Source organism: Mirounga leonina, unplaced genomic scaffold (assembly GCF_011800145.1).
Source record: "Mirounga leonina isolate KUSES-001 unplaced genomic scaffold, KU_Mleo_1.0 Mir_151, whole genome shotgun sequence".
In the NCBI taxonomy this organism is placed as follows: Eukaryota; Metazoa; Chordata; class Mammalia; order Carnivora; family Phocidae; genus Mirounga; species Mirounga leonina.
Window position 1 is genome coordinate 40,775,823 of NW_023270377.1, and position 12,419 is coordinate 40,788,241.

The window sequence follows — 12,419 nt, forward strand, 5'->3', positions numbered from 1 at the left end:
AAATGTAAAACCTCAAAAATACATATATCTATGGCTTTCTAAATAAAAGTGTAACCAATGTATGGTTTATCTTCATCATAAGTATGGTTTTCTCATATTTCTAGGATAGTCTTTTCCAATATCATTAGCTATAGCATGAGGCTATTAATATTTTTCAAAAACAAGATGTATTTGGGCACCTGGGTGGCTCAGTTGGTAAGCAACTGCCTTTGGCTCAGGTCATGATCCTGGAGTCCTGGGATCGAGTCCCGCATCGGGCTCCCTGCTCGACAGGGAGTCTGCTTCTCCCTCTGACCCTCCTCCCTCTCATGCTCTCTGTCTCTCATTCTCTCTCTCTCAAATAAATAAATAAAATCTTTATATAAAAAAAAGATGTATTTAACAAGATTATGGGAAGTCACTCATGGCAATCAAAACTAAATTAAAAAACAAAAAACAAAAAACAAACAAAAAGTCATTTATACTAGAAAATAAACAGATTTTGAATAAGAAATTTACCCCAATTCCTGATTCTTCTAGTCAGTGTAATTGTATATTAATTTTCCTTTCTAGGCTATAGAATATAAAAGTATTACAAAATAATCCACTGAAGGATGTGAATAAAATTAACAGTGAACATGTCTTTAAAATGCCTAACACAGGGGTGCCTGGGTGGCTCAGAGGGTTAAGTGTCTGCCTTCAGCTCAGGTCATGATCCCAGGGTCTGGGATCGAGTCCCACATTGGGCTCCCTGCCAGGCGGGGAGCCTGCTTCTCCCTCTGCCTCTGCCTCTCTCTCTCTGACTCTCATGAATAAATAAATAAAACATTAAAAAAATAAATAAAAATAAAATGCCTAACACAGAATCTGGAAACAGAAGATACCTAGTAAAAGTCTATTAATACATACTAATAAATGTGAAATATTAAATTAAAATTTGCTATACAATGCTAATAAATAAATGATGATCCTTTACCTCAGTGAGCTCATAAACACATTTGTTTGCGGGTGCCTGGGTGGCTCAGTTGGTTAAGTGACTGCCTTCAGCTCAGGTCATGATCCTGGAGTCCCGGGATCAAGTCCCACATCGGGCTCCCTGCTCAGCAGGGAGTCTGCCTCTCTCTCTGGCCCTCCCCCCTCTCATGCTCTCTATCTCATTCTCTTTCTCAAATAAATAAATAAAATCTTAAAAAAAAAAACACATTTGTTTGCAAAGGCATTATATATAATGCAAAGTATACTGCATTCAACTTATTTTGTATGTGAAATATGTAACCACATCACATTTGTTTTCTCTAGGAGTGGTGGTCCTATTAGAAATAATCCACATGTTAACATCTGGGGAAGATCCAGAGTAGGAGGATCCTAAGCACACCTCCTCCCACAGATACAACTGGATAACACCCACATCAATATAAATAATCCAGAAAATTACCTGAAGACTGGGAGAACAGACTATCCACAGCTAAATGTAGAGAAGAGGCCATCAAAGAAGGTAAGAAGGGTAGAGAGGAGGTCAGGAGCCTCAAGACAGACCTACAAGACTGTTAGGCACAGATTGGGGAGAGAAGCAGACCCCATATCAGATACCTCAGACATAGGAAACACACTAAGAAGAAAAATCCCCATAACACGTGGCTTTGAAAACCAGAGGGCCTAACTGCTTAAGTTCTTATAATCAGTGGGGCTTAACACCTAGAACTTAAAAAGTCAGAAGGCTCTTCTCTGGAAGAGCCCACAGGGAAAGAGGACATTGAGTCTCTGCCCTCAGAGAGAGCACAACAAATAGCCCCACTGAGATATGGCATAGATACAGTGGTTTGAAAAATACATGAAGTACACAGGAGGAACATTTGTTTACTAATCTCAGAGCTTTTGCTGGAGGGACAGGATTGTTAAGAGACTTCTACAAGAAGAAAACAGCTGGCGGCTCCATTTCCTTCCCCTGACCCCCAGCCTAGATACATGGACACCTGCAGAACCACAGCAGTACAAAAACTCTCCACTTCCTTGCTAAAAGTGTGCCCCTCACACTCTTCTGCACACCCACCCCTTCAAACATACCCTCAGCGAGAGTCCATCAAAGAGCCCCACAAGTGTGACAGTGTGCAAGTAGCCCCAGTGTGACTTCTGCCTCAAGGAGAGAGAAAGAAAACCACACACACCAGTCTGATTATAGCCCCAAAGTGGAATGAGGGCAGATATATGGTTTGACTACAGGCCTGTCCACAACCAAAAGCATCTCAATGAACAATACAGAGAAGGTACCCTGCAGTTAGTGTGACCACAGCTCTGGCAAAAACCATGTCTCACCCAACTCAAGACAAAGGCAGCCCCAGACAAGTCCACTAACAACACAGGGACAAAACCATGCCCACAACAGACAAAGAGAGCCATTTCAGAGAATTGGACTAAAGGCAAATGTCACTCAGCCACAAAACTAGGGTGCACACAACCCACATAGGTACCAGGTTCTAAACAGGGGACATTGCAAAACAAGGCCCCACAGGACATCTTTATAAGGCTGTTACTTTCAAGAGTAGGGAATGTAGCTGACTTCCCTAACACATAGAAACAGACACCAAGAGTTAGACAAAATGAGGAGACAGAGGAGTATGTCCCAAATGAAAGAACAGGACAAAACTCACAGCAAGAAAGCTAAACAAAACAGGGATATGTAATATGCCTGATAGAGAATTTAAAATAATAGTCGTAAAGATACTCACAGACTTTAAGAACGGAGAACTCAGTGAGACCTGCAACAAACAGAAAGAAAAACATAAAAAGAACTAATCAGTTATAAGAACTCAATAACTGAAATAAAAAATATACTAGAAGGAGTAAATAGTAGACGAGAGGAAGAAGAATGGATCAGTGACCTGGAGGACAGAGTAATGGAAAGCAATCAAGCTGAACAGTTGAGAGAAAAATGATTAGTAAAAATAATAGATGGAGAACTCAGCAACACCATCAAGCATAATAGCATTCACATTATAGGGATCTCAGAAGGAGAAGAGAGAAAAAGGGGAAGAAATTTTCTTTGAAAAAATAATAGCTGAAAACTTCCTGTATCCGGGTGGGGGGTGGGGTGGGGGACAAACAAACCAGACATCCAGATATAGGAGAACAGAAAACTCCCAACAAAATCAAGTCAAGGAGGTCCAACAAAGACACATAATGGTAAAAAGTGGCAAAAAGTAGTGACAAAGAGAAAATTTTAAAGCAGAAAGAGAAAAGAAACAGTTACATAAAGGGAAACCCCCATAAGGTTCTCAGTTGATTTTTTCCAGCAGAAATTTTGCAGGCCAGAAGAGAGTGGTGTGATATATTCAAGGGGCTAAAAGAAAGAAAAAAAAAAAAAAAAAAAAAAACAGGGGTGCCTGGGTTGCACAGTCAGTTAGGCATCCAACTCTTGATTTTGGCTTGGGTGATGATCTCAGGGTCATAAGATCAAGCCCTCTGTTGGGTTCTGTGCTCAGCACAGAGTCTGCTTAAGACTCTCTCTCCCTCTCACTTAGCCCCTCCCCTCTGTTCTCTCTCTCAAACAAATCTTAAAAAACAAACAACAACAACAACAACAACAACAACAATGGCAGACAAGAATCCTCTATCCAGCAAGACTATAATTCACAGTAGAGTTTCCCAAACAAAAGAATTCACCACTACGAACCTAGTCTTACATAAAATGTTAGAGGGACCTCTTTAAGTGGAAATGAAAGACCATGAGCAGGAGTAAGAAAAGTAGGAAGCACAAAAACAATGAAATTAAGTATATCTATAAAAATCAGTCAAGGGATTCACAAAATTAAGGGATGTTAAGTATGATACTATATACCTAAAATGTGGCATGATGAGGAATAAAAATTTAGTGCTTTCAGAATGAGTTCCAACTTAAGCAACCATCAACTTAATATAGACTGCTGGATGTATAAGGTGTTATATATAATTTAAAATGATAACCACAAATCAAAAATCAGGAATAGATATGTAAATAATGAGAAAGAAATCCCAGTATTTCACTAAAGAAAGGCAGCAAACTGTGAGAGAGCAAGAGAAGAAAGGAACAGAGAAAAACTACAAAAACAACCATAAAACCAATAACAATAGAAGTACATATTTATCAATAATTACCTTGCATATAAATGGACTAAACTCTCCAGTCAAATGGCACAGGGTAACAAACAGATAAAACCAAAGACCCATCCAAATGTTGTCTATGAGACTTACCTTAAATCTAACAACAAAAAAAAAGTTTGAAAGTGAAGGGATGGAAAAGTATTTATCATGCAAAAGGAAGTGAAAAGAAAGCTGGGGTAGCACTACTTATATTGAACATAATAGACTTTAAAATGAAGATATAACAATTGTAAATATTTATACACCCAACGTGGAAGCAACCAAATACATAAAGCAGCTATTAAGATACATAAAGGAATAAATCAAGAGTAATAATAGTAGGAGATTTTAACACCCCACTTATATCAATGGAGAGATCATCCAAACAGAAAATAAGGAAATAGTAGCTTTGAATGACACACTGGACCAGATGGATCTAACAGATATATTCATAACATTCCATCCTAAAACTATGGAATGCACATTTTTTTATTCAAGTGCACATTCTCCAGAGTAGATCATATGTTTGGACACAAAAAATTTTCAGCAAACTCAAAAAGATTGAAATCCTACCATGCATTTTTTCTGACCACAACACTAGGAAACAAGTTCAACCACAAGGAAAAATTTGAGAAGAACACAAATACATGTAGGTCAAGTAACATTCTATTGAATAATCAATGGGTCACCAAGAAATCAAAGAGGAAATAAAAATACATGGAGACAAATGAAAATAAAAACACAATGGTCAAGAATTTGAGATTCAGCAAAAGCAGTTCTAACAGGGAAATTTATAGCACAGGTCTACCTCAATGAGCAATAAAAATCTCTAATATACAACCTAACCTTATACCTAAAGAGCTAGAAAAATAAGGACAAAACCTAAACCAGTAGAAGGAAAGAAATAAAGATTAAAGCAGAAATAAAATAGAAACTAAAAAACAAAATACAGAAAACAATAGATGAAACAAAAAGCTGATTAGAAAAAGAAAATGATAAACCTTTATCCAGGCTTTAAAAATAAAAGAGAATTCAATATCAGAAATGAAAGGAGAAATAAGAACCGACCCCACAGAAATACCAAGCATTATAAGAGAATATCATACAAAATTCTTTGCCAACAAATTGGACAACCTAGAAGAAATGGAAAAATTTCTTAGAAACAACCTACCAAAAGTGAAGCAAGAAGAAATAGAAAATTTGAACATACCAATTACCAGCAATAAAACTGAAGCAATAAAAAAATTAATAATAATAATAAAAAAAAATCCCAACAAACAAAAGTCCAGGACCAGACAGCTTCACAAGTGAATTCTACCAAACATTACAAGAAGAGTTAACACTATCATTGTCAAACTACTCCAAAAAGAGGAAGGGAACCTTCCAAATTCATTCTATGAGACCAGCAAAGCTTCCATACTCATTCTATGAGACCATTCTATGAGACCAAAACCAGATAAAGATATTGCAAAAAACTCTAGGTCAATATCGCTGATGAACATAGATGCAAAAATCCTCAGCAACATTTAGCAAACCAAATCCACAAATACATTTAAAAAAAAAGAATCATTCACCATGATCAAAAGGGATTTATTCCTGGGATGCAAGTGTGGTTCAATATTCACAACAAAATCAATGTGATACATCACATCAACAAGAGAAAGGATAAGAGCCATATGATCATTTCAATTGATACATAAAAAGCATTTGACAAAGTATAAAATCCACTAATCATAAGAATCCTTAACAAAGTAGGTTTTAGATGGAACATACTTCAAAATAATAAAAGGCTTATAAGAAAACCCCATAGATAATATCATACACAATGGTGAAAAACAGTTTTTTCCCTTAAGATCAAGAACAAGACAAGGATGTCCACTTTGACCACTTTTATTCAATATAGTACTGGAAATCCTAGCCACAGCAATTAGTCAACAAAAAGAAATAGAAACATTCAAGTTGGTAGGAAGAAGTAATACACACTCTATTTGTAGAAGACCTAGTATTATATAAAGAAAAGCCTAAAGGCTTCACCAAAAAACTACTAGAGTAAATAAATTCAGTAAGGTCACAAGGTATAAAATCAATATGCAAAATCTGTTGTATTTCAATACACTAATGATCAAGTAGCAGAAAAATTAAGAAAACAGTCTCATTTACAATTGCACCAAAAGTAATAAAATATCTAAGAATAAACTTACAAGGAGGTGAAAGACTTGTACTCTGAAAAGTGTAAAACACTGATGAAAAACCTGAAGATGACAGAAATAAATGGGAAGATATTCCATGCTCATGGATTGGGAGAACAACAGTTTTAAAATGTCTATATCATCCAAAGCAATCTACAGATTTAATGCAATCCCTATCAAAACACCAACACCATTTTTCACAGAACTAGAACAAGTTATCCTAAAATTTGTGTGGACGTACTGAATGGAGCACTGGGTGTTACACGCAAACAATGAATCATGGAACACTACATCAAAAACTAATGATGTAATGTATGGTGATTAACATAGCATAGTAAAAAAAAAAAAAAATTGTGTGGGACCACAAAAGACCCTGCACAGCCAAAGCAATCTTGAAAAAGACAAAACTGGAAGTATCACAATCCTAGATTTCAAGATCTAGAAAGCTGTAGTAATCAAAACAGTATGGTACTAGCACAAAAATAGACACATAGATCAATAGGACAGAATAGAGACCCCAGAAATAAACCCACAATTATATGGTCAATTAATTTTCAATAAAGGAGGCAAGAACATGCAATGGAAAAAAGACAGTCTCTTCATAAAGTGGTTCTAGGACAACTGGACAGTTATGTACAAAATAATTAAACTGAACCACTTTTTTACACTAAACACAAAAATAAACTCAAAATGGATTGAAGACATAAAAATGAGACCTGAAACCACAAAAACCCTAGTAGAGAGCACAGGCAGTAATTTTTCTGATACCGGAACGTTCTTCTAGATATGTTTCCTAAGGCAATGGAAATAAAAGCAAAAACAAACTATTGGGACTACATCAAAATAAGCTTCTGCACATCAAAGGAAACAATCAAAACTAAAAGGTAACCTATGGGATGGGAAGATATTTGCAAATAACATATCTGTTAAAGGGCAAGGATCCAAAATATATAAAGAATTTATACAACTCAACACCAAACACCAATAATAATAATAATAATAATAATAATCCAATTTAAAAATGAGCAAAAGACAAATAGACATTTCTCCAAAGACATACAAATGGCTAACAGACACCTGAAAAGATTCTCAACATCACTTATCGTCAGGGAATTGCAAATCAAAACTGTGATAAGATATCACCTCATACCAGTCAAAATGGCTAAAATCAACAACAAAACAAACAACAGGTATTGGTGAGGATGTGAAAAAAACAGAACCCTCATGCACTGTTGGTAGGAATGCGAACTGGTGCAGCTACTGGGGAAAACAGTATGGAGGGTCCTCAAAGAAATTAAAAATATAATTACCATATGATCCAGTAACTCCACTACTGGTATTTACCTATAGAATACAAAATACTTATTTAAAAAGATGTATGCATCCCTATGTTTATTATAGCATTATTTATAGTAGCCAAATTATAGAAGCAACCCAAGTGTCCACTGACAGATGAATAAAGATGTCTTATAAACATCTTTATATAAACAATATGTATATATATGAAACAGGTGAAGAGTACACTCATCATGGCTTTCTAGGTTAAGATGGAGGAGTAGGGCAACCCTAAGCTTACCTGCTCCCTCAAACACAGCTAGATAAATATATCAACCTGAACACCCAAGAAATTGATCAGAGGTTTTAGAGAACTAAGCTGCATGTCTACCAGCAGAAGAAAATGACCCATGGAAGATAGAAGCTGCAGATAGTTGACTTGGAGAAGAAAAGAGCCACAGGCACTGGGGAGGGGAGGGAGCTCTGATAATGGAGAGAGGAGGGAGGGAGGGAAGGAGAGAGAATAAAAGAGTGAAAACACACACAGGGATTGCTGAAGAAAACTGTACCCCAAAACCATTGATGGGGAAAAGGAGACAGTTTAAATACTGCCAGTTTTTAAGTAAACAGTGGAGTACAGAGCCTGAAATTTCAGATCAACACCATATACAGAGTTGTGCTTGGCAATACTCTGGTGGGGAAGGAGGGTGGAGCCCTGGGAGCAGGCAGTGTGGTCTGAGGATCCCCTGGGTCACCTGGGGAGAAGCAGTTCCTCTGCTTGGAGTACATTTGGTAGAGATGGTATGGCCTCTCCCAGGGCAAAAGACCCTGCAAGCACTGTTGAACCACCCCATTCACCAGCATAGGAACAAAGATGCTGGCTGAGGGCAATGAACCCTGGCACTGGCTGTGTGTTGTATTTACCATAAACTCCAAACTCCTGGGCCATCATGCAACTGTTTTCTGGGACAAGCCAGCACCAGCCACAGCACTGTGAGACTCTTCCCCAGAGGATCAATGTGAGTCCACACCATGGAGTTCTCTGAAGTGTGGGGTTTTGAAACCCAGCTGTGCCTGAGATAAAACACAGGAGTGCTACAATGCCTAGCAGGTCGACAGTTTGGACAAATAGAGGGTGAAGGCAAGGATCTGACAGAAGTGAGGGACAGGGAAGGGATGAGTACTTGCTCATCTGTGAGGGCTTCCTGAAGAGTGGCAGGCACAAGCTCCCCAACCTGGAGAGGAGAGAGTGGGGAGAAGCCATTTTCACCACTCCCCCCCCAGCAATGACCCACCTCAGTGAAAGATAACACCAAGTTGAGATGAGAGTCACTTGCCGCAAACCTGCTCTGTCTTCCCTTGTAGGTTAAGGGTTGTTTTTTTTTTTTTTTTTTGCCAGCTACTTTCAGGATCCTTGACCCTCCCCCACCCCATGCACCCTGCAGGCACCTCTCCACTAGAATAAGTCCACCTGAGAATCAGAGCAGCAGACTCCTCCCCCAGAAGACCAGCACAAACCACACACAAGCACGGAGTCTACTGATCATAGAGTGCTGCAAAGTTTCAGCTCTTGGGGAAACAGGATCTAGCTTCCTTTTGGTTTTCATGTGTTTACTTTTTGCGTGCTTTTTGGGTTTTTTGGGGGGAGGGGGGTACACAAAGAGCAATTTTATATTTTTTTAATTATTTTTAATTTTTGAACTTTTTTTTTTTCTATCAAACTTCTCTTAACAAGCAGACCATAAAACACCTAGGATCTAGCTTCATTTTTTTTTTCAATTTTTATTTATTTTTGATCTCCAAAACAACAAGCTGGAGGAATTCCCATAAACAGTGATATAGAAGATAAAATTATGGAAAATAATAAAACTGAGAAGAAGAGGGAAAAAATGTAACAGATAAGGAGGGTAGACTTAGGGAACTCAGCAACTTATTAAAATGTAGTAACATTCATATCATAAGAGTCCCAGAAGATGAAGAGAGAAAAAGGGGCAGAAGGTTTATTTGAGTGAATTTTACCTGAAAACTTCCCTAGTCTGGGGAAAGATAACATAAATCAAAATTGAAGAAGCACAGAGAACTCCCATTAAATTCAGCAACAAAAGCCAGCTACTGCCAAGGCATATCATAGTCAAATTCACAAAATATACAGACAAGGAAAGAATCCTGAAAGCATCATGGTTTAAAACAAAAAAAATTCTTAACCTACAAGGGAAGACAGATCATGTTTGTAGCAGATCTATCCACAGAAACTTGGAAAGCCAAAAAAAAAAAAAAAAAAAAAAGGCAGGATATGTTTAACGTGCTGAATGGGAAACATATGCAGCCAAGAATACTTTACCCAGCAAGGCTGTCATTCAGCATAGAAGTAGAGAGAAAGTTTCCCAGAAAAACAAAAACTAAAGGTCTTCAGACTTCCTGCAATTTAAACTCAGCCTCCACTCCTCCCTACCCCTTCTCTTTGCTTTTACTGCCCCACCCCTCCTTAGCGGGCTTCATTTAGGCTTCCCAGGGCTTGGGGAGGGGAGGAAGCCCTGTGCTGAGCTGCCAGGAGTCCTATGGGTGCCTGCCCAGAACTTGTTGTTTGCAGGAGCCTGTGACTGTTTGTCCTGCTCTGGGCCTAGGGCAGCTGAGTGGAGGTTGCACAGCCACCCAGCAAGTAGCCTCAGGAGGGGCTGGGCTCAGAGGTTGCAATGCTGGGTCCTGGGGACAAGATGGCAGTGGCAGAGCCTGCGAGCTCAGTCTAGCAGGCACAGCAGGGCTAGCAGCCTCAGCCACAGCCTTTCAAGGTGCAGGCTCTGCAGCAGCTACCACCGCTGCAGCTCAGAAGAGCCTGAAGCTGCTCACTACCAAGTTCATGTTGCTGCTGCAGGAGGCCAAGGATGGCATCCTAGACCTCAAAGCAGTGAGCAGAGCAGGCAGGGATGGGGGCAGACTTCAGCACCTATGGTCCCTGGAGAAGCCCACCTCCTCCAAGCGAGGATCAGGTGGCAAGGTGTGGACACAGCCCATGGGAACCAGGTGACCCCAGATCAAGGGCCATGTGGCCAGTGCCCAGGACTCCAGGATGTCCCTAACCAACAGGCTGCACAACCAATAGGGCCTGGCACCGGTGGCAAACTCTTAACAAAAAAAATCCAGGACCTGGAATGTGCTTGTGTGGCTTCTGGCACAGGAACCCAAGGGCAACGGAGTGTCCTTGATGCTCTCCATCCAACTATGGTAGAGGCACAGGGGATACCCAGGCACTTTGCCTGGAGACACTTGGGGATTGATTTTGCTGTTGGAATTGATGGCTTTAATAGGCTATTCTAGTTGAGACTAGTTGTGTTCCTGTCATTCAAAACAAAACAAAAATGATTTTGCCACCTCTTCCCGATGAAAAACAAAACAAAACAAAATAAGGCAAAACTTTCCACACTCATTCTCCACTGAAATAATAATAAAAAAATTCTCTTCCCTGTATACTTCTTTTCATCATCCTGATGATTGGGAGGGGAATATTTGATTTTTGACTTAATTTGGTATCTGACCTAGATTTCTAAAATCTGGTATCTGAGATTTGCCATCATGATGTAGCTTTGGAATGTTGTTGGGGTCAGGAGCCCAGGGCCAAGAAAGAATTCTTGAGAGGTCTTTGGTGCAAAAAGGTGGTTTTATTAAAGCACAGGGACAGGAACCTTGGGCAGAAAGAGCTGCTGCACCAGGGTTGTGAGGAGTGGTTGATTATATACTTCGGACCTGCTGCAGGAGGTAAAGAAAAAGGGAGGTGTTGAAAAGGACTTTCAACTGCTACAGAAGACCCTCAGGATACTGGAGGTCTTGCTATTGTCAAGCTAAGAATGCTTTGCTAGAGGGAAAACAACAACATTAAGATAGTTGGGAGTTTCCTAAAGGAATAGTCACACATATCCTGCCCGGGTAGTCGGGGAAGGGAGGTAGTTGTGGGATGTCAGCTTGGGCTTTGTCCTCAACTTGCCTTCTGTTCCCTCAATCACACAAAAAGGGGGGGTTATAAATTTACTCAAAGAGGTGGAACTGCTCAGCAAACTCTGTTTCACGAGAATGTGTACTTCATCGTTTACTACAATTCAGATTTTCAAACAACAGGCATCAAAAGCTGTTCAGTTAAACAAAATGACTTAACTGTTCCAGGCAGGATTTGGAAGGATTCCACAATGCCGAAGAACAGGAGAATGTAATTACATGAATTAAAATTCAACCGGTGCACCAAGTTTAAGAACCAAAGCATTTTTTTTTTTTTAAGATTTTATTTATTTATTCATGAGAGAGAGAGAGAGGCAGAGCGAGAAGCAGGCTCCCAAGGAGCAGGGAGCCCGATGCGGGACTCGATCCCAGGACCCTGAGATCATGACCTGAGCCGAAGGCAGACGTTTAACCATCTGAGCCACCCAGGCGCCCCAGAACCAAAGCTTTAAAAACAAAAATTACTAATGAATCATTAATCACTGCAGACCATCATAGGCCTTCTCCACTGCCCCTCCCATATCTGAAATCTGATTTTACACTGATAATTGGTCCCAGGACCCAGGGGAGTGCCAGTGTGACCACTTTACCTGGCTTGAAAGTGTGACTGAGATCAACACTGTGCCTAGAGCTAGGGAAACAACATCTGAGCTATCCTGCTCAGTTAGTACTCCCTGAAGGTAGAGAGGAAGACTGAGGGGACAACCTGATGTTTGCTGCTAGAGGCCCTCCTCTGAGTTTAGCGCAGGGGGTAATGTTTGTCTTTGAATACCCTTTCCTTTTCCTGAGCACAGTAGGTGTTCATTAAGTGATTATTGAATTGAATTATTTGAATTCAAATGAGGCATAACGTGTGCATTTTGTATTTTGGGA